The sequence below is a fragment of the Cibotium barometz genome, chromosome 60 (genome assembly GCF_041138505.1).
Source record: "Cibotium barometz isolate CiBa-2024 chromosome 60, ASM4113850v1, whole genome shotgun sequence".
Lineage (NCBI taxonomy): Eukaryota > Viridiplantae > Streptophyta > Polypodiopsida > Cyatheales > Cibotiaceae > Cibotium > Cibotium barometz.
Genome location: NC_141105.1, coordinates 22,999,951 through 23,021,286, shown reverse-complemented (window position 1 = coordinate 23,021,286; position 21,336 = coordinate 22,999,951). Strand labels below are relative to the sequence as shown.

General features: G+C 42.9%; 1 protein-coding gene across 1 annotated transcript in view; it reads left to right on the top strand.

Moving 5' to 3' along the window:
• The first annotated feature begins 11,179 nt into the window (after nt 1-11,179).
• Nucleotides 11,180-21,336, top strand: part of LOC147605138 (LEC14B protein-like) — a 178,967-nt gene continuing 168,810 nt past the window's right edge. Inside the window, exon 1 of the mRNA XM_086794431.1 lies at nt 11,180-11,386. The gene's annotated coding sequence lies outside the window, so the exon portion shown is untranslated. The remainder of the gene's footprint in view (nt 11,387-21,336) is intronic.

The window sequence follows — 21,336 nt, the reverse complement described above, 5'->3', positions numbered from 1 at the left end:
CATTACCAAAAGCTCGTAAAAAAACATAAAACCACCCTGTTATTCCAACATACATACATCAAAGCCCAAAGGCTGCCAACATCAAAGGCCTTCCGCAAGCTTTCCACAATTTGGAGACCAACCTTCCTCAAGGCCATACGCACAGCTACAATAAAAAGAAACTTCAAACCTCAAGCACCTGCTCCCAAAAAAAACATGCATGTACTAGCCTACTACCAGGCCATCCACTCTGTACACCTGCCAAGGCATTCAGGGCAAAGCTTTTTTGCATGCCATGCGTCCCATATGTACACAAGCCCAAAACACCTTCACAAAATTTTACCTAACAGTTAGCTCTCCTTAGAGTTAAACATAGAGCCAAAATCATTAATTTTAGCTTAAATTGTGTGTTTTTTGTTGGAATTGTATGCATTAGAGTGTTAGCAAGCATTAGGAGTAGCTTAATCCTTGAAAAAATTACTCAAAACCATCAAAAAACTCTTGAAATCAACTAATCACTCTTAATGGACTGGTTTTTATGATTAATCCACTTCAAGAGGTAAAAATTTAAGAAAATATGCTTTTTGGGGTCTAATTTGGACATGTAAGTAGTTGAAATTAGTGTTTTTGAGTATTTTGAGAGCATCTAGATGCATCAATACCTAATTACATCAATTTCTTCATCAGATTAAGGAATTTAACTCTCTTTTGCTTTATTTTACCTTAAAAGAAGAGACCAAAATTAAGAGCCTAATTAATCTCTAATTATACATGAATTTACACATTAGTTAATACACATAACTTAGCAATTCCTTGCTCTATCCCATGCTGTGCTCAATTGTGTGAATTAATTAAGAATTAGTGAAGTTAAATAGAGTCTTTGATTAGTGTAAAAAAGGAAAAGATTAGTGAGAGAATTAATCTTTGATTAATTATTAATTAACCTTTTTACATAACTCATTAAGGCTAATGAGCATTGAATGAGTAAATATCCAATGAGTTGTCAAATTGTCCATTTTGGAGGTTATTTATGAAGGATGTAAGGGAGTATCATAAAAGGGTTGACTTTTTTTATTCCCACTTACCTTTTGGGAAAAATGCCATATCTCCTTAATTTAAAATTCAAAACATATCCTCCCCAAACAAGGAAATTCGAATCAATTGTTTTGGCCTCCAACCAACAACCTCAAAATTTGACCCAAAAATCGAGGTAAAAAACAACCTGAAAAGCACTAAAAATTGTTTTAAAAAAACAGCGCAAAAATAACTTCAAACCATATTCGGGCTACTTATTGAGGGTCTAAACGACAAGATAATGAATAGCTCAGAGAGACAAAGTTATAGTACTCCAAAAATACTACAACTCTCTCATACATAGTTTTTCGAATAGCTTAGAGAGAGACAAAGTTGTAGTACTCCAAAAATACAACTCTCTCACCTGTTTTGCAGCCTATTTCGCAGCCCATTTCGTATAAAGCTCTTAGACTCACGATATGAGTCATGGGAAAAATTAAACGATTCTTAATTGAAGAGATGTTTCATGATGGGCTTAAGGAAAAACAGCTTACACAACTTGATCATTGTATTCAATCCAGAAACATTTGATCTATGTTGTAAAGAAGCAATACATTTAGATGACAACATGATGGAAAATGATCATGCTGCAAGATGTTCCTCATCTAAACCGAGTGAAGCAATGGAAAAAGAAAGATGATCTCGGAATTGTCATTCCCTAAATTCTATGCAACCTTGCTTAAAATCTTTCAATCGACATCTCTAAGAGAGGATGAGATCCTTCAAAACCAAACATCCTTAATGCCTCTCCAAGTGATGAGAGAAATGCCTTGTGTTAAGTGCAATCACTACAACCATCCCAATCTCCATTGTGCATACAAGGCGCCTGTTTTTCTGTACTCCATATATTGCAAAAACTTTGGTCATGACACTACCCAATGTCCCAATTCAGCTACAAATAACTCAAAACCTCCAATTCCTGTGCACCAAACAGAAATAGTCCAAAAGGTAGAAACTGCTCACAAGGTGGCTGATTGCATAGTTTAGAGTACTTCTATGCCCACAATCACTGACACTTTGCAACCCATGTGTGAACGTTGTGGCATTGATCACATAATCCAAGACTGCCCAAGGCGAGTTGCTTCAATGCAACGCCTCACAAAATACAATCCTTAACCTCTTAAGTGTATAAAATGGGCAATTGTCCATGGTACCCTTGAATGTACTTACGTGATTGCAAGCCAAGGCACGAGAAATGGTAAAAAAGAACGTAAAAGATAACACTTCGAAATGGGTAGAAAAACATATCTTAAAGCAGAAACCAAAAGAGAAAATAAAACCTTCTAAACCCAAGAAGAACAAGGGACAACAAACTATCAAAACCAAGGTTGCAAGAGAAGACATGGAAAAGGAACCTGTGGAAAATACAAACCCAAAAGAGCATGAAGCTACACATGATGCAAAAGCATCCACCTTAAAGGCTACCACTCAAACCACAATGCCCACATGTGCACAAACCTCTCTAAACAAAAATTTTCACAACACAATGATCTCTAATCCTTAGTGTGTGAAGATATCTTAGCCTCACACGTTGACGTAATTCTTTCAAGTTTCGCCAATGAGTGGCTACTTCAACAAAAAGCAATAGCTTAATAAGAGTCTATTTGACTCAATTCTTGTACTTCATATAAATCTACTTCATTACAGCACTTAAATATACATAAAAGCATAAAAAGCACATGGGAAGAAGTATGCAGGAACAAGTCCTACTCAAAAACATTTGACAAGAATCTTGCCACACAAAGGGACATCATCAAAGGCCCATTTCTTCAAATGATGAATGTTGCTTCAATGAATCAAATGAGGAACTAAGAATCACCATCTCGTTCTGATGATTATGTCTATGCTCCTCCGGATAATTAACCTCTCTTCTCTCCCATTATTAACATCTCTTACCATCCCTACTAACACAAATCACATGTAACCTTACTTATGATTGCCAAAAACAAAGTGAGCAAAAAGCCCAAAAAAGCTCACACAAATATAAAAATGCAATCATTCGTAAAACCCCACCTCCCCAGTCCGTTAGGAATTCCCAATAAACCACTAACATTTTCATTTACTAATATAACTAGCTTTTCTTATTCCTTCCGAAGGAATAAAGACCATTGAACGTCACTCAACATCAAAGCCATCGACAAAGCTTGACCATTCTCCCCACACAAAGTTCTTCAACGCAATCATGAGGACGCGATCGCTATCAGGAAGGGGGGAATGTTAACCCATTCCTAGGGTTAACAAGAGCTACCACCATTATCTTACATCAAGGAGTCAAGATAGATACACCAAAGGGTCATACATTCAAGATATGAAGCAATGGTGTCCAAATCTACAACTTGGATGAGTGCCCGTAATGGTGTGACGGAGTATTTAAGGGCGATTCTCGCTTCAAGAGCGTGTGGTAGCAAGTTAGGATGAAGTCCTAAGCGATGTGAGAGTAGTCATTGTAACAGCATTAGGCTTCTTATGAGCCTAAAGTGCCTGGCTGACCACAGTTTAAGTGAGTGTGACCACTTATGGCCATGTATATAAGTGAATATCTCTCATAATACAACATACTCTCCCAGTGTGCAATTGAGTCTTGCCCTTGCTAATCCTCTTGCTAATCTCTCTCTTTAATACATGATAGTGAGTGTGTGTGAGTGAAGTGAGGTGAGAGGAGGGACGAGTACCCGTAGTGCAACATGGGCGGTGTGACAACACTCACCGGGAGACGCGGTGGAATTAATTCTCAAGGAGTTGTAGAGCTTGGAGACCTCAAGGGTTACAAGCTCGGTCATTGGAAAGATCCTCACGACAGTTGCAGTTCATGAGGTAATCTCTTGTTGGACGTGTTTCAAGGGGGGTTAGGGTGAGCCATAACAATGCCTTCTTAATTGATTACTCCATACAACGATTAGCATCATAATGGCTTGATTCTTGCAAGAAATTGGCTCTTTCTTGATTCCATGGTTCAAGAATTGGGGTTTTTCATCAAGAAGCCCTAATTTCATACCATTGATCCTTTCTTGCAAGCTAATTGCATTCCCTTGTTGCCATTGAGTACTTTAATGATGCCATTATGCATTGATAAGCTCTCATATGAGCCATTTTGCCATTTAGATGCAATACATGATATTCATGGCTATTCCCATGTCCTTTGAATAGTATATGATGGGATGCTCCAACATGCTCATGAATGCCATAATCACATGCATATGAGGATTGTATGTGTTTGATATGATTTAAATGCATGCTCAAGCTTACTCATATACCATGGTGAGGGCATAAGCTTGGTTGTTGGCTATTGGATCTATTTTCTTAATTGTGATGAGAGCTATTCTGTTGAGATATCAAGCTTAACACGAGTTGACACTTATAATATTCCTGGGTGACCGCTTTCGCTACTTACATCGTTGTGTGTTTGGTAGGATGCTGACATGATAGATCTTTGCCAATGATTCTACAGCTGGACTACACCAGATACTAGTCCACCATTGAGTTATGGCATACTTATCTTGCCAGCTCACTCACTTAGCGTGTTCACATTATGGACCACCATGTATATAGTACTTTAGTACTTATGTTGTATTTCTCTTATCTGTTGGAAGAACCCTTTTGTTGAGAAGAAGAAGAACAACAATTTTTAGCCTTTCATCTTGTGTGTTCTCTTTTAGGGTTTATGAGTGTGTGTGTGCTTGCGAGAGCTCAAGCTCTCTTCCTCCCTGCATCTTTTCATGGTATCAGAGGCTGGTTCATGCTAAGAAGCTAAGTAGCAAGCAAGAGAAGGTTGTATGAAACTAACACCAAGGCACGAAAGATTCAATTAAAGAATGAGCTTCATACTGTGGAGAATAAAAACAAGTCTGTAAATGATTATGCCTTGAAGATCAAGGGCATTATGGAATCCATTGCATCTATTGGTGTTTTTGTTGATGATGATGACAACGTGGAAGTATGTCTATGTGGTCTCGGGCCACAATACAAGGCATTCAAGACATCTATTCAGACTCGGGAGAACATTCCCAACTTTACAGATTTGGTGTTAATGTTGATGATTGAAGAAAAGAGTTTGGGTGAAGACCAGTCTTCACAAAAAAATGGCAGTTCAAAGCAACAGGCCTTCTACACAAGTGCAAGTAGAGGGGACGAGGTAGAGGCCGAGTTGTGGCCAAACAAGTAATCAAAATTATGGTCAACAACAAGAGTCCCATGAATCACAACAACAACACACATGTGGAAGAGGCCAGTTCAGAGACAAAGGAAGTCGAAGAGGTCGTAGAAATTGGCAAAGGAAGCAAAATGATACACGAGGCTATTTTTACTGTGGCAAATCTGGGCATGTGTAGGCAGATTGCTATAAGAAGCAAAATGACACGAGAAGTGGAAAAGTGCAACAAAATAATTATGCGTCCTCTAACTGAAGTAATGAGGACAATCAAAGATTGTTTGTTATACTACATGTGTTTAATGCTGTGTCGAAAAATGATGTATCCGCATGCAATGATGATGTATAGTATGTGGATTCAAGTGCTTCAAACCACATGACCAATCATGGTAAGTGGTTCAAGGATATGAAAAATCCTGAAAATCTAGGTTTTGTTGAAACAGGGGATGATACTACTAATCCAATTGCCCATGTTGGAAATGTGCCATTGTCTATGCAGAATGGTAAGGTGAAGTATCTTGCAGTTATACTTCACATTTCAAATATTACAAAGAATCTGGTTTCAATTGGCCAGATGATTGAGCAGGGTTTGTAGGTACACTTTAACTATGATGGTTATGATGTCGAAGGGTTTAAAGATGAAGACTGATTTTTTCACTCATTTTCAAACTTTCACAGTGATGACTGAAAAGCAGGCAAGAAAGCATGTGAAGTGTCTAAGGTCAGATGGATGGGGGAAGTACTCCAATGAGTTCTCTAATTTCTTACAAAAAAAAATGGCATTCAGAGATAGTTTATATATAGATACACTCCAGCAAAATGGAGTTGCTGAGCGAAAAAATAAGCACATTGCAGAGATAGCACGAGCATTGATGACTAAGAAGAATATACCACATAGCTATTGGACTGAAGTTGTTTCCAAGGTAGTTTATGCCATGAACAAGACCCCTACTACAGCCATACATAATGTAATGCCAGAGGAGAAATTTAGTGGGGCAAGAAACCTGATTTATCTCACTTGAAAGTTTTTGGATGTATTGCCTATGTGCGTGTGCTAGATGAGTTGTGTATGAAGTTGGATCCAAAGGCAAAAAAATGTGTGTTTATTTGATATTCCCTTCAAAGTAAAAGGGATATAGATGCTATAACCCTACAACACGTGAGTTGAGGGTAAGTAAAGATGTTGTGTTTGATGAAATGAGTAGCTGGTATGCTACTGAAAAAGATATTGTTAGGGTTGATATAACTGGAAATGTGATTGCACAGAATGCAAGTCAGTAATCATAGTCATTGAGCGGACCTGGAGAGTCCTCTTGTGTTAGGTCTATTGTTTGATACACCATGGAGTGGCAGGCTACGTCAAAATACCAGTCTTGAAAATGCAGTTGGTACATCACGGAAAGGAAAAGAGAAGGTTGGTGAGCCTCTTGATATGCCCAACATTTCTATAGGGCATTCTTATGTTGATGGAGAGTCTAGTGGCTTGGAGCAGAGCCTTGATGATGAGCTTAGGATTCCCACTATTAGAACACCTGGTGTAAGAAAGACAAGAGAATCTGAAAAAATGCCAAGTGATGATCATGGACAACGCAAGTCAGGGAGATTTAGAAAACTGGTTGACAGGTTGACATATGATGGTTATGTCACTCATCATTATGCATATATGGCTAAAGTTTGCAAGATGTTGAACCCACATGTTTTGAAGAAGTTGTTGGGAATTTAGATTGGGAGAAAGCCATGGATGAAGAAATGGCTACATTGGATGCAAATCAAACTTGGGACTTGGTGCCATTTCTTGAGGACAAGAAGGCTATTTTGATGCAAGTGGGTGTACGAAATAAAGCACAACTCAAATGGAAGTATTAGTAGGTCTAAAGCAAGATTGGTGCCAAATGTTATGCTCAAACTTATGGCATTGATTATGAGGAGACGTTCAGTCCCATTACCAAGATGGCAATTGTGAGAGTTGGTATTACGGTGACTGCATCAAAAGGATGGGTTTTACAACAAAAAATGTATGTCAGGATACGTTCTTGCATGGTGGTTTGCAAGAAGAAGTGTATATGAATCAACCAACCAAGTTATGAATATGTGGGTCACCCTGATTTTGTATGCAAGTTGCGAAAAGCTTTATATGGCGGCTGGAAGCAGGCACCAATAGCATGGCATGATAAGATAGCACAATATCTTATCACCATTGGTTTTCATGTGGCAGATGCTAATCATTCACTCTATGTGCAGAAGAGTGATAAGCGCCTTGTGGTCATCACAATCTATGTAGATGACTTGACTGTTGAGGGTGATAGTGGAGAGGAAGTTGAGAGTGTGAAATGTCTCCTCAAGCAAAAATTTGACATGAAGGATTTGGGTGAGCTAAGGTACTTCCTTGGCATTGAGGTTATTAGGATGGCCAAAGGCATATGGCTATTCACAGAGGTAGTATGCATTGGACATGCTGTCCCAAACATGACATGAGTGGTTGTAAGCCAATTTCTATGCCATTAGATTCAAATGGCAAGTTGAATGCGGGTGAGATTTTGGAGAATCTTGCTATGTACAGAAATATAGTAGGTAGCTTGATTTACATGACGATCACCATGCCAGATTTGAACTATACAGTTGGATTGTAGAGTCAGTTTATGCAGGTTCCTCATAAGCCACATTTGGATGGTGTGAGGTGCACATTGCGCTATTTTTAGTGGCATTCTTACCCTAACAGAGAAAACAACAAAAAGGAAAAGGGAAAACACAGAGAAAACCTAAGAAGTATCCATTGGAGCATCTCACAAAATCTCTAGTCATCCATGCTCTCATATAACAACACATACACAACCTCTATTTGTCTCAATGATACCAATGCCCAACCACATAAGGTAGGTGGACACACCTAACTTTGGCATATAATAAAATGCGTTGTTCCACTAGCTCTGACATCCAGCAGTGTTGATCCCTGACTGTGGATGTCCGACCGCTAACACTTGGCACACTCGGTGGGTCATATTCCCAATCCGACTTGAATTCGCAATCAAGGTCATGCCAGTGTCGTGTAAATAATATGAATCTAGTGTAAGTACAGTGCAACCATTTCATGGTAACATGCCAGGGTTGGGAACCCATTAGATACAAGGCCATCTAGCCATGATCATGAAAACATAAAACTAGGTCATCACAATATGTCCATACTCCACTGGCACGGAGTAGACATGGGGTAGGCATAACCCTGCCCTCAAAAAGATAGGTCGATGAAGCTCTAGCATCTCCTACATGCTGATGTACCCCAAATTGGCACAATACCGCGAGCTCAACTCGATGAATATGGCACATCATGTCCAAAGAAATCTACTAAATAGCACAAGAATGTGTGCATAAGTAGCAATTCAAGCACTCTATCCACATTTACATCATGCTGTGTAGGCTCATCAAGAACACTCGAACCATGCTCCACTTTATCCCGCATACAAGCATAATCTGTATGATCCATATCCTCTTGCAGCAAGGTGTCAAACCAAGCTACATCAACCTCTACAAGTCTATCACCATGGATAGGCACACCGGCAAGCAACAAGTTAAACCAGTATATGTCATCATCTTTATCAAAACTGGAAACTAGACTTTTTGAAATATCTACACTATGTGGGAAACCTGATGCAAGGTTAGAAATATCCAAGGGCATCACCTAACTCTTCAAGCCTTCATGCTCCTTCCATGCTCTCTCAACCTTCAGCATAACCATCCCATCATCATGGCTAGAACCACCATCTGGATCATCCGAATATTCTTTGCTCCTCATCCGAGCATAAACTGCATGCTTGTAGTCCACCTGCTTATCCATCCAAGTGATCTTGGCACGTGAGGGCTTCTCTCGGCTTTCGCAACCACTCTGCTCCTCCCTAACCTCACCCTTGTTCTGATGCATCAAAACATCTTGGAGATCGTCCTCCATGCTGCCCGGCATATATGTTTGAGTGGTCTCGTCCATGTGAGTGCATTCTGGGGCTCTCTCGGCCACACAGCTAATCCATTGCTGCACCCTCTTTCTCATCCATGAGTGCATGTTGCACCCCGTGTCCTGCTCATCCATCCGAGCATCCTCAAAGCAAACATAGTGCTCATTCATAAGAGCATCCATCATGTATGCATCTTGCTCCTTTGTATGAGGCAAACATGTTGCTCCTTGAGTTTTGTCTTAGGTGTCATGTGGCTGTCCAGCCATCTTTGTTCATCTAGATCGGCATCATCTTCGATCCCAAAAAGAGCTTTCTGCTCCTCAACAAGTTTAAGATTGCATACAGGCAATTCAGCCCTATCATGTTGCTCCAAGGCATCCATAGCATTCGGGAAATCTCCCTTCAGGGTGTCTTTGTCTTTTGCTCTTCCTTCCGCCATCATGGCACATTGCTCTTGTTCGAATCAATCCAATGCTTGCTTATTACTGAGCCCTTTATCAGCATATTCATAGATCCAGGCATTCTAGAAGACTGCCTCTTGGACTAACACTGTATCAAACACCTCTTGTGCTTATGCAAGAAATGCACATTTGATGAGAACCTTCTCATTTACAAGAAACTAGATCATCCCTGAACATGAGAATATGGGGGCTCAAGGGAATCAACATTCAAGGAAGTGGCCTGGACATCTCTGTCCTTCTCCCACTTCCATGTATCTGATGACCATGACTCTATGGAATGCATATCACATAGAGCTTTCTACTTCGCAAGATCCCTACCATATCCACCAAGATTCTGAGCAACTTTAATTGCATATTTAGATTTTGTTCGGCTCGTGTGGGTAACCTCTATTGATTCCACTTCGTTTTGTCTGGTCACCACATCTTCCGGATGAATCGCCAGGTTAACAGACTCACCATGAACCATGTCATGGGCATCTACCACTGCTACATGCCATCGGGGCATCTCCGTGTGGGTTACATTGGAAGGGTTTGAAGGGCTGTTGGATGCATTTAGGAAGTCCAACAAGGGTCAAGAACAAAGAATTAGCTTGCTAGAAATTCCTATAAATTCACTTGTTGTTGGGACAGCCCTCTACCCTTTGCTATTGGATGCATTCGTACAAGAGCTTCATGAGGCTCATGTGTCATTATGGAGTGGATGTTATGGCATGTTTGGAAGAGATTTGGAGTAGTTTGTAGCCATATATATACAATTTTGGCCTCTCATACATGGTGTCAGCATGAGCTTGAAGTTTGACACATGAGTCCATTAACATATACTCCATTGTGGTTGTACATATCAATGGTTTCGAGGATGAAACCTCTTGGGTGGGGATGGTTTGTAATAAAGTATGTAATAATGGGCCCAAGGCTAAGAGACCATGCCCATGGACAATATTAATCGTAGTGCGAAAAGGTTGGTCATGTATATACCAAAATAATCGATAATTGGGGCTAATCACTTGAATATGAGAAACTACTCTTTCCTCTCTTTAAACCTAGGCTAATCTCCCTAAGCTAGGCTAATCCAACATTAATCCAAGACTAAGTTAGGCTAATTCTAGGATAATCTAGATGTTGCTTTGTTTCAATAGAGCACAAAACTGATCGCAAAGCACAAAAAAACTACATTTTATGTTACGAACGGCCGTCTCTCTCTCTCCCCTCCCCTGATGCAATGTATCTCTCTGTGTGTGTGTGTGTGCGTGGTGCAGGAGCAAGGGAGGGCTTGAAAATGCAAGGACTAAGGCATCTAAAGCTCTCCTTCGAGCCTCTAGAACTGCAAAACCTGATCGCCACAAACGAAAAACAAAGGGAAAAAAACACCTTCTAAGGTTTTCCATCACCTCATACCTTATTTTTCAATCCTAAAGTTGCTTTTCCCTTAAAACAATTGATTAATGTAAACAAATTGAGGGCACATATATATATTTGAGTTTGTATGAATCAGTGTAACTTTTCAAGTTCAATAAATAGGAGACCCAAAAAAAAACCATGGGATCAATGTCCTTATCATTAAATAAAATAAGCATATTAAAATCAATCATTAGTAAGCCGGCAGCAGCCGGGGACAAGCCTTACGGGAGTGGATCTCTCTCTCTCTCTCTCTCTCTTTCACACCCACACCCACCCCTCCTCTTTTCATCGTCTTTCCCACAGCATAATTTACTAGTTTTCTTTTTTCGGCAGAAAAGGAAGCTCGCCTATAGCTGCCCAATTGCCTATTCGCTTCCCAGGTATGCTTTACAACAATCCTAGAAAATTATTTAATTACAGTTACAGTCAAATATGAAGTGGGTTGCAACAGCTGTAACACTCAAGTTCGTATCGTTTTAATTCTCCATTTAATCTGTCAAGTTGCTGGTGCAATGGTTAGAAATTTTCTTCACCAAGGCAGTCTGTAATAATACCAAACACAAGCCACATACTCAACCATCTGTTTTTTAAAAATGTGTCTATGTATGCATATATATCTACACACACGCACATATATACACATGTTACACACACACACACACACACACACACACACATGCACATGCACATGCACATATACACATACACATACACACACGCATACACACACACATACACATACACATACACATACACATATATACATACGTATATATCTAGACATATCTATACATATACCTACACACACTTTTTTTTTTTTGTGAAACAACACCTTCATTAAGGATTGTATAGTACATTCATAGCTGTCCCAATGTGGGACAACTACTACTCTGATACCAGAAATAGTGGGAAAACACCTCCAACTATTGAAAGGAAAGTCAAAAGAATCTTGGAGTGAAAGGCAAAGAGACCTCCTGAAAAAAGCGAAGCATATGATCTCCTCATGGCAGAAAATCAACTGTTTTGGTGCATGATAGATCGTCCACAAAGCTCAGTATCTTGTCTAGGAAAGGAAAACTGTGTAATTTGGCAAAGGCAAAAAAAGGAGTCCAAACATCCATAAGAATTTCCTGAAGTTGTTGTCGAGAACACACACACACACATAGATATATACACATGCTTTTTTATTAGTGAAACTACTATTTTATTTTATATTCGAGAACCCTCAAAGTGTGAGGCTCTCATCAAAGTACATCTAAAAATAGTGGAAAAACACTTCATAATTCTACCGACGATCACTCTGTTGCAACTCAAAACTATCATGCAATGACTGATGTAATGATCAACGGAAGTATTTATACTTGTCAATCCGAGGTTGTGCAAACACCTCATAATTATGATCTAGCCATATCAACGGAAGTATTTATACTTGTCGATCCGAGGTTGTGCAAACACCTCATAATTATGATCTAGCCATATTGTCCATGTAGCCAAATATCTCGTCCAAAGTGCATATTCTTGTAGTTTGGAAGGATATCTTCCAAACATCCAAAACATTTTTCCAAATGATATCCCAGGGAATCTTGTTTGCATATCTGAAAATAGACGATTCAAAAAACCCCTTGTGTCAGTGCATGTCCATAGAAAATGATAAGTACTCTTCATGTGATGATGGTATTGCAAACAATTTGGGGTCGCAATTTTCCGCTTTGCCAAATGTTTTCCTACTGGGAGCGTTCTCGTGAGGCATCTTCATGAAAAAACTTTCTGTTTGAAAGGCAATTTGCCTTGCCATATCTTTCCCAAATTACCTTTCCACTAGCCTAAGGACTTGTTCATATGCCACATGCAATCCGCATGTTTCTTTATCCGTGGCTATGGAAGCAGTAATTTGTATATCCTTGCCGCTATTAGTCCATAAAGAGGAAAACTGCGTAATATAACTTGGTTGGCTGTTCTTTAGTAGCCAATCATCATGTCGTACCCAACATATCCCCATGTCTTGCTAGCTGAGTGTCCCAAATCAACAACGGCAAAAAGAACTGTAAGTAAGCCATTATGATGGATTGTACTACTTGCAGCCTAACATGCAAAGGCCATGTAGACAAGTGCCAATAATCAACCTTTTGTTTAACTTTTGTGAGCACCCATGCAACTACTTCTTTGAAAGATATGTTCCAACCCAAAGAGTATCCCAAATGTCTAGTGATTTGGCCTCAAGGTAGTATATTTCCTAGCCAGAGTATACTATGCCAATTAGCTCGTTTTAGTGGTAGCAATTTCGACTTTCTAAAGTTGATTTTCAGCCGGCTGCCCAAACAATTGCAAAACATCCATAATCACTATCAAATCTCTTGGAGTATTTGATGGGAAGAAAAAAGAGTCATCAGCATATGCTTGTGTCACATAGCCTATAACGGTGCGTGGGGAGCTTGACCGGATACGGAGCCCAAACTATCGGAGTGCGGATGACTGGGTACATCCGGGGTCTAGGGGTGAGGGTACCCAAGTCGGAGCACTTGGGCGGCCGAGCAGGCTTATGGGCAGGCTGGCCCTATAAGTGCTTGGGAGTGTGGAGTTAACTGTTATTCACACTCCTCTCTATGGCTGGGTGGTGACTAGAGCTCCTTGTTCTCTTGTGCTATGGTGGAGGCTATGGCATAGTCACAGGAAACGGGGGGAAACGGCCCCTTGAAACGGGGAAACGCCATTTCCCCCACCGACGGTGCTGGAAACAGTCGCGAAACTGTGGAAACGCATCATGCATCATACGTGGGCGCCTCACAAGAAACGGCGAAAACGGTCACCTAGCACATCGTTTTCAGGTGAGGTCTCCGCCATGTGGCAAAATAACCAAACAAAAAAACGTTGTTATCCTTGCGTGATTAAAAAAAATGGCCCCACTGCCCGGTATTGATAAAGCCCGTCAAAAATACGTGCGCCCACTGCCCCGCATTAAAAAAGTGCGCTAAGAAATATGAGAGACTGTCCGCCCAAGTGTGCGTATTAACGTTGGAAAAAAAACGGAAGAAAAAAATTCAAATGACGTGGTGCGCTGGAAACAAAAAACTTGTCGTTGCCCCCAAGTTCCAACATGCTGATTTCCGAACGTTGCAAAAATGTAACGTTGGCAGAAAACATGTTGTAGGTTCCATCAGCATATAAGCATGTTTTCTTGTTTGTTTTGTACTTGTACACAAGTTCCTATTGTACTTGTTTGTTCTGTACTTGCGGTTTGCACACAACTTGTTTGGAGCAACTATGGAGCTCATTTAGCCATATCGCTTCAAAGAAGCGAAACCGGCTTGGCACTCCAAAGACCAATGATCTAATTTTTGTGAGCGCCAATTTGTGTCTTCTGGAGCATAATGAGAAACCCCAATCTTGGAAGCATTGGTCAAAGGAGGATGATAAAGGTTCAAAGGCAGTTTACCGGCTACCCCAATAGCTAGTTTGGACGAAGCAGGGGATTGCGGCTCCATCGACTTCCTAGATTATGATGATCTGGGCTCAGATGATGTGCATCTCTCGCAAGTTTGAGTCTACTCATGAGTTCCAAACGTGGCTGATGTATTCGCATTGTACTTTCTATTCTAAATTCAACAAGAAATTGACTTGATCTTGAGGTGTCCGTCCTTTATGCAAATTTGAGAAAGTCTCGTTGTTGAGTTTGTAATTACTAGTTTTTGATTCTGTAATTTAATTTATCAAGTATATGTGCCGTTTCCGTTTCCGAGGGGGTGCCATTTCTGTTCCCGTTTCCCGCTTCTTGTGACTATGGGCTATGGTGACATGACATTGGTATCAGAGTGATCTGTCAATTCGGCAGCCAACCATCACCAGTTTCTTCCGAACCCAAGAGGTGAAGGAAACCGACATAGTGGATCTTGTGGACCCTCCACGAGTTGCTTTGGACCTACCTCGCCCGAGAGGAGTTACCTCAGACCGAGCCTCTGCACTCTAGCATGCCCGACGCCCTCGACCCCCCCGTTAGCCACGATCACCTCATCAGCTCCAGATCTAGGACATGCTCCACCGCCATCAAGCTACCTTTCCACGTGAAATAGCTGAGGGGGACCTCTCGGCCATACTCGTCAACCCCATGCTTGACATTTTGGAGAGTGGTATACCATCTACTCGGAGCTGATGTTGCTCCCATGTTTTTATGTTCTTAGTATTCCATGACGAGTTAAACTTGTTTTAATCTCTGTTTCATGATGTGCAGATAGACCCAATCCCCTTCCTTGAAGTGGACATCTCGTGTAGACTTATTTGCCTGTCTGCTATAAGCTTCCTGTGCTTTGGTCAAGCGGTCCTTAACTGACTCAATGATTTTGGAAAATGCTTCCGTTGTTTTATTAGCCTCAAGAGATGGAGACACCAATCTCGTCAAAAGAGAAGAGAAACGGCGACCAAAGGCTGCTTCATACGGAGTCCGTCCGATACTGGATGAATGAGTATCGTTCAAGATGGCTTGGACCAATGGAAGATAATGTTTCCATTTGGATTGCTGGTCATGACAATATGACTTGAGAACATCAAAGGCCAACTGTTTATAGATTTTTGTCTCGCCGTCTGTCAGGTGAAGGAATGCACTAGACAACTTTAACTTAGTTCCAAAGTTTTCGAATAATGCCCTCCAAAAATGTGAGGTAAACTTGGAATCTCTGTCTGAGGTGATGGTGCTAGGCAAACCACAAATGGGATACCAATGTTTGAGAAAAAGACGGGCTACGTCCTCAGCTGTGGCCGTATGCTTGTATGGAATGAGCATGTAGAACTTACTGAAGCGATCCACAATAGTAAAACACTGAGTGTTCCAGGATCCTGTGGATGTTGGGAGAGGCCCTGTAAAGTCCATAGATATGTCGATGAACGGTCTGACGGGGATAGGCAAAGGTTGAAGTAACCCACCCTTTTTTGTACATGGAACCTTAACTTTTTGTCAAATCTTGCAACCTTGAACATGTGAATATACATCATGCCTCATTTTTGGCCAATAAAAAGACCGTTCTAATTTCTCGAGGGTACCGTTGATACCTCTATGTTCTCCAACTAAGGAGTCATGGGCATCATGAAGAAGAGCTGCTCGCTTTTCCTGAATGACATAGAGGCCTTGAAGAACAACCAACCGTTCTGTACTGAATAATGGCCAGGCTCAGAAGTGAGGGCCAAATTGTACTGAGTACCAAACTGAGAGAAGTCAACATACTGGTCTTTCATGCTATCTAAGTCCTTCCTCGTGATTTTGAGAATGGTAGACTCCTGCAATGCTTGGATGCCAGTCTTTCGACTAAGAGTATTTGCGACCGGGCTATGCTTACCAGGGATGTACTTGATCATCCCTCCAAATTGTTGGAAGAGTTGACTCCACCTGGCTTGCCGATCACTCCACTGGACACTTGGCGACCGGGCTATGCTTACCAGGGATGTACTTGATCATCCCTCCAAATTGTTGGAAGAGTTGACTCCACCTGGCTTGCCGATCACTCCACTGGACACTTGGCATGGTTTGAAGCCACTTAAGTGCTTGGTGGTCTGTTTTGACTGTGAAGACCTGTCCATAAAGGAAAAGCTTCCAATGTTTGAGCGCTGTGATCACACCCAAAAGCTCTTTGTCATAAACCGAATAATTCTTTTCGGCGACATCCAATTTTCTATTGTAGTAGGCCACAGGTCTATTGTCTTGCTGGAGAACTGCACCTATGGCTACATTGCTTGCATCGGTAATGATCTCAAAAGGTTCATCCCAAGATGCTAACTTCAAAACAGGCGCTTCTGAGGCAGCTTTTTGGAGTGCATGGAATGCATCAAGCGCCTTGCCTGTGACTGAGACTTTTTGTTTGCGAGTCTTCACCCCCTTGAGCAAGTCGGTGAGAGGTGCTGCAAGGTTGGAAAATTGGTGAACATGGGTGCTGTAGGCTTGACAAAGACCGACGAAAGTACGGATCTCTTGGGCGGTCAAAGGGATGTCTCAATTCAAGATCTCTTGAACCTTTGAGGGGTCCAATCGAATCCCATTGGAACCGATGATATAGCCTAAGTAGTACATCATCCTGGGTACAAAATAGTAATAAGGAAAGATAACAAAAATCTAGAACTATAAAATCTGATCTAGATATATGAGCAGAGAGCTATCATATCACCCTAATACATCCCTCATGGGCCAATGTGACATGGTGCTCAAGGTGGTAAAACTGAGCTGGTGCGAGAAGGTTCTCCGATGATGGGAGATGATGGCCCGGATCCTCCTGTGGTGGCATGGCCATGGGCGAGGGCCATGGGGTCTAGGGCGTCGAGCTCTGCATAACTTTGTGGCTCTGTCGAGAGTCACACCTGTCGGTTGAGCTCCTGCACTAGCCTGTGGTCTGGGTATGATGGGTGGTGGCATGGCCATGGGCGAGGGCCATGGGGTCTAGGGCGTCGAGCTCTGCATAACTTTGTGGCTCTGTCGAGAGTCACACCTGTCGGTTGAGCTCCTGCATTAGCCCTCAGAGTGCTGGTATGGAAGAAGTCGGTGAGAGCTCTCTGTGCTGGTCCTCAAGCAAGTAAAGTTGATCTAGATCTCACTAAGGACTCCCTCTGTCTAACGGAGCTCTAGAAGAAAAAGTCCTAGGCATTTCTGATCCGAGAAGTCCATGATCCTGGAAAGTGTTACGAACCCAGCTTGGAAGTGGAACCTCCCCTGAATCTCATAGTATACAGGGCATCGGCATATGTAATGATCCTTTGTCTCGGGCTCTGTGTGACAGAGCTGGCATATCTTGTCCTCTGGTGCGGCCACCCTGGGCCCATATCTGGTAGTCTACACTCTTAGCTGGTGGGACGAGGTGCGGATCTGGCCGATCGCACATCTCACCCCAAAAGATAGGTGTGTGTCCATGTAGCGTGGGAGGATGATGAAACCATCCTCTGTCAGGCATAGGAGGTGATCTCTATAGAAGGCCATCTTCGTCCCTAGTGGACGACTAGGTGAACTCCATGTCCTCTGAGTATCCAGTATGACAATGTTCTTCCTGATAACCCTGTTTAGCTCTATGCGGCTGAGAGAAAATGACGAGACCTCCATGCTGTATTGGAACGGGGGGATCGCCTCCATGTGCATACCATGCATGCCAAACCAAGTGCCTACCTGTGCATACCAGCACTCTGTATCTCCCTGAAGTGTCAGCTGTCTTGAGGACTCCAGGGCTAGCCGGGGGTATCTATCTAGTGGAAGCTCCCATAGCTTGTGCCAGTATGTCGCTGTCTGGAATAGAGCCTCTATCACTATCGGTGCAGCCTGCAGCCCCCATCTCTACCCGCACAATCTCATGTGGCACTGATGGCTTACTCCTAATCATGCGTGAGATCATCACCAGTAGGGGCCTCTCCATCGGCTTCCACCCATCATATACCTCCTCTGCATTTGTCTCGGCCGGGTCTCTACTCTGTCTCCTCCTGTGGTATAAGCTAGGACCCCAGACGGGGGCACCATATAGTAGTGCAGGTGTAACTAGAGTATCAAATAGCCAAAGCTTTGTCCTCGGCTCCTGAAACTGTATCTGTGAGCATTGCCTCTAGCAAGCCAAGGGCTGCATATCCTCTCATCAATCTAGCTTCGGCCGCCTTGCGCATCGAGAACTGAGGTCCAGCAAAAGTGATCCCAAGGTATCCTCTCCACTGTATGTAAACTGTACTGCAAATCTACTTATCCATTGTGAGGAGGTGTTAAAGATCATGACCTTGGTCTTTCCAAGGTTCACAGTGAGGTCCCGATCCTCACAAAAGGCCCGTAATGCATCCAAATGCCTCTGCAGCCCCTCTGGTGAATCAGAAATAAGAACAATATCATCTGCATACCTGATGTGCGGGGTTTCACGATTTCCAGTAGGCCCATTGGCATAGCAGCCGATCATGCATACCTGAGTTTCACACTAGTAGGTAGATCCCCGAGAGATGGACCAGCCACTCATCTACCTAGGTACTCGAGATATTAGTTTACACGTGAGACAGTTGGGGTTTATCGGGATGCAGTATCTGATGGCTTTTTCGCTTTAGACCCGCATAGCCCTTTGGACGAGATCACGAGAGGATTGGCGGGTGTTCTACATGCATCCGCCTCATATGCGTTTCCCTGCACTATGATCCCTTCCACCCACCCCCGCAGCACTGCCCCACAGAACAGTTGGTATGATGATGAGGGTCGTGAGACACGAGCACAGCTACAACGTGAGATTGCCATTGGGTCTCACACGCATAGACAGGCCAGGATGATCTTTCCTTGAGCGGAGGAAGAAACGAGCCTATCTGGCTAAGCTAGAGGAGGAGATCTACCAACTCTTCTTGGGGAAGGACAGCAAGAGGGCATGGAAGATGTTCAGGAGAGACAGCCTAGTACTCTGATTACTGCACTTGAGGCATGGCATACTTATGCTAGGAGCTATATGATGCACCAGGACAGCCCCCCACCCCCCCTCCACTGGGAGCTAGACCGCCTAGCAGCACCTTTTTTACTATGCGGATGGTGCTAGATGCGATAGACAGGTTACAGAATGGAAAGGCACATGATCATGATGGGCTAGTTGGAGAGCACTTCTCATATGCACGAGACACTTTGGCTCCGCTCATCGTACATGTGTTTAATCGTGCCATTTGTGAGGGTTTCCCGACAAGCTGGACAGAGCATATCATTGTACCACTCTTTAAGAGTGGGGACCCCATGGTACGAGGCAACTACAGGACGATCATGATTGGTCATTACTTGGCCAAATTATATGGCTCTATATTGGAGTCGGAGCTGAGCCGATGGGTAGAGACATGGTCATCGAGCACATGGACAGGCTGGCTTCAGGAGAGGATTTACTACCTTGGATCACATACTGACACTTCGGGCACTTATTGAAGAGGGCAGGGCACAGAAGAGAAGGATATACTGGTGCTTTGTGAACTTCCGCAAAGCCTTCGATACCGTACCACGTGCCAGGCTTATGCACAGATTGCATGACATTGAGGTACCCGAGGATATGCAGTGGGGGATATATGCTTTGTATGAGTCTGTGACAGGTAGAGTCCGAGCTCCAGGCGGACTATCTGATAGGGTGACCAGCATGATAGGGGTGAAGCAAGGATGCCCGCTATCACCCACCCTTTTTGGACTGTACATTGATGCGGTCTCTGATTATGTAGACAGATTGGGAGGCCCAGGGGCATGCCTGGCAGGGGTGTTGATACCCATTTTGTTATATGTTGATGATATTGTTCTAATCTGAGACTCTCCGGAAGGATTTTAGAGACACCTGGATGCATTACCAGGCTTTCTGTGCGGATAGAGATCTGACAGTGAACCTTGGGAAAACCAAGGTTATGGTGTTTAACACCACACAGGCATGGATGACGAGATTAGAGCCTCAATTCACTTTTCGAGGGGAGCCGGTAGAGTACGTCAAGTCATATGTCTACTTGGGAGTTACTTTCACAGGACCGCGTTTCTCCCTGAAGGAGGAGGCAGCAGCTCGATTAGCTCGAGGGCATGCAGCCTTGGGGGCACTTGAGAGGCAGTGTGCACACATACAGTTTCAGGAGCCACGCACCAAATTGTGGCTATTTGATACGCTTGTCACACCACCCTCCTGTACGGAGCTCCAATTTGGGGGCCCAGTATACATGACAGATCTCAGAGAGGGACAAATGAGGGATGGAGGCAAATGGAGAGATCTCTGATTATGATGATTGCCTGCATGATTCGGAGCAAATCATCAGTACCACACGAGATTGTTCGGGCTGAGCTAGGTGCCCACCAGTAGTAACCGAGGCCCTATTCCAGGCAGTTACCTTTTTACAGCGGCTATGGGAGCTCCCTCAGCAGAGGTACTCCCGATTGGCATTGACCTCATCCATACAGTTGGCAGAGGATGGAGATACTCATTGTTGGTACGCTCAGATGAGATCATGGTTTGACCTACATGGTTTGCAGATAGAGGCACTACCACCCTTTCAGTACAGTCTGGATTGTCCATTTTTGGATCTCACCCGCTCAGAGCAAAACCGCGTGATCAGGATGGATATCATCAGAGTGCACACAGAGAAGACATGGACTAGCCCTCTTGAGACCTTGGGCATGAAAATGGCTCATTACAAGAGCCGTTTTCTACACCTCTCACCGGATGATTTTATCACCCGCCCGGCGTACATGGATGTACACCTATCACATGGGATACGTTGTGCCATTGGACAGATCCGGACCTCATCACACCAGCTGCGGATTGAGACAGGGCGATATGTGCATCAGATCATGGATGACCGCATTTGTCATCTATGCTACCAGGAGGTAGAGACAGAGGAACACTAC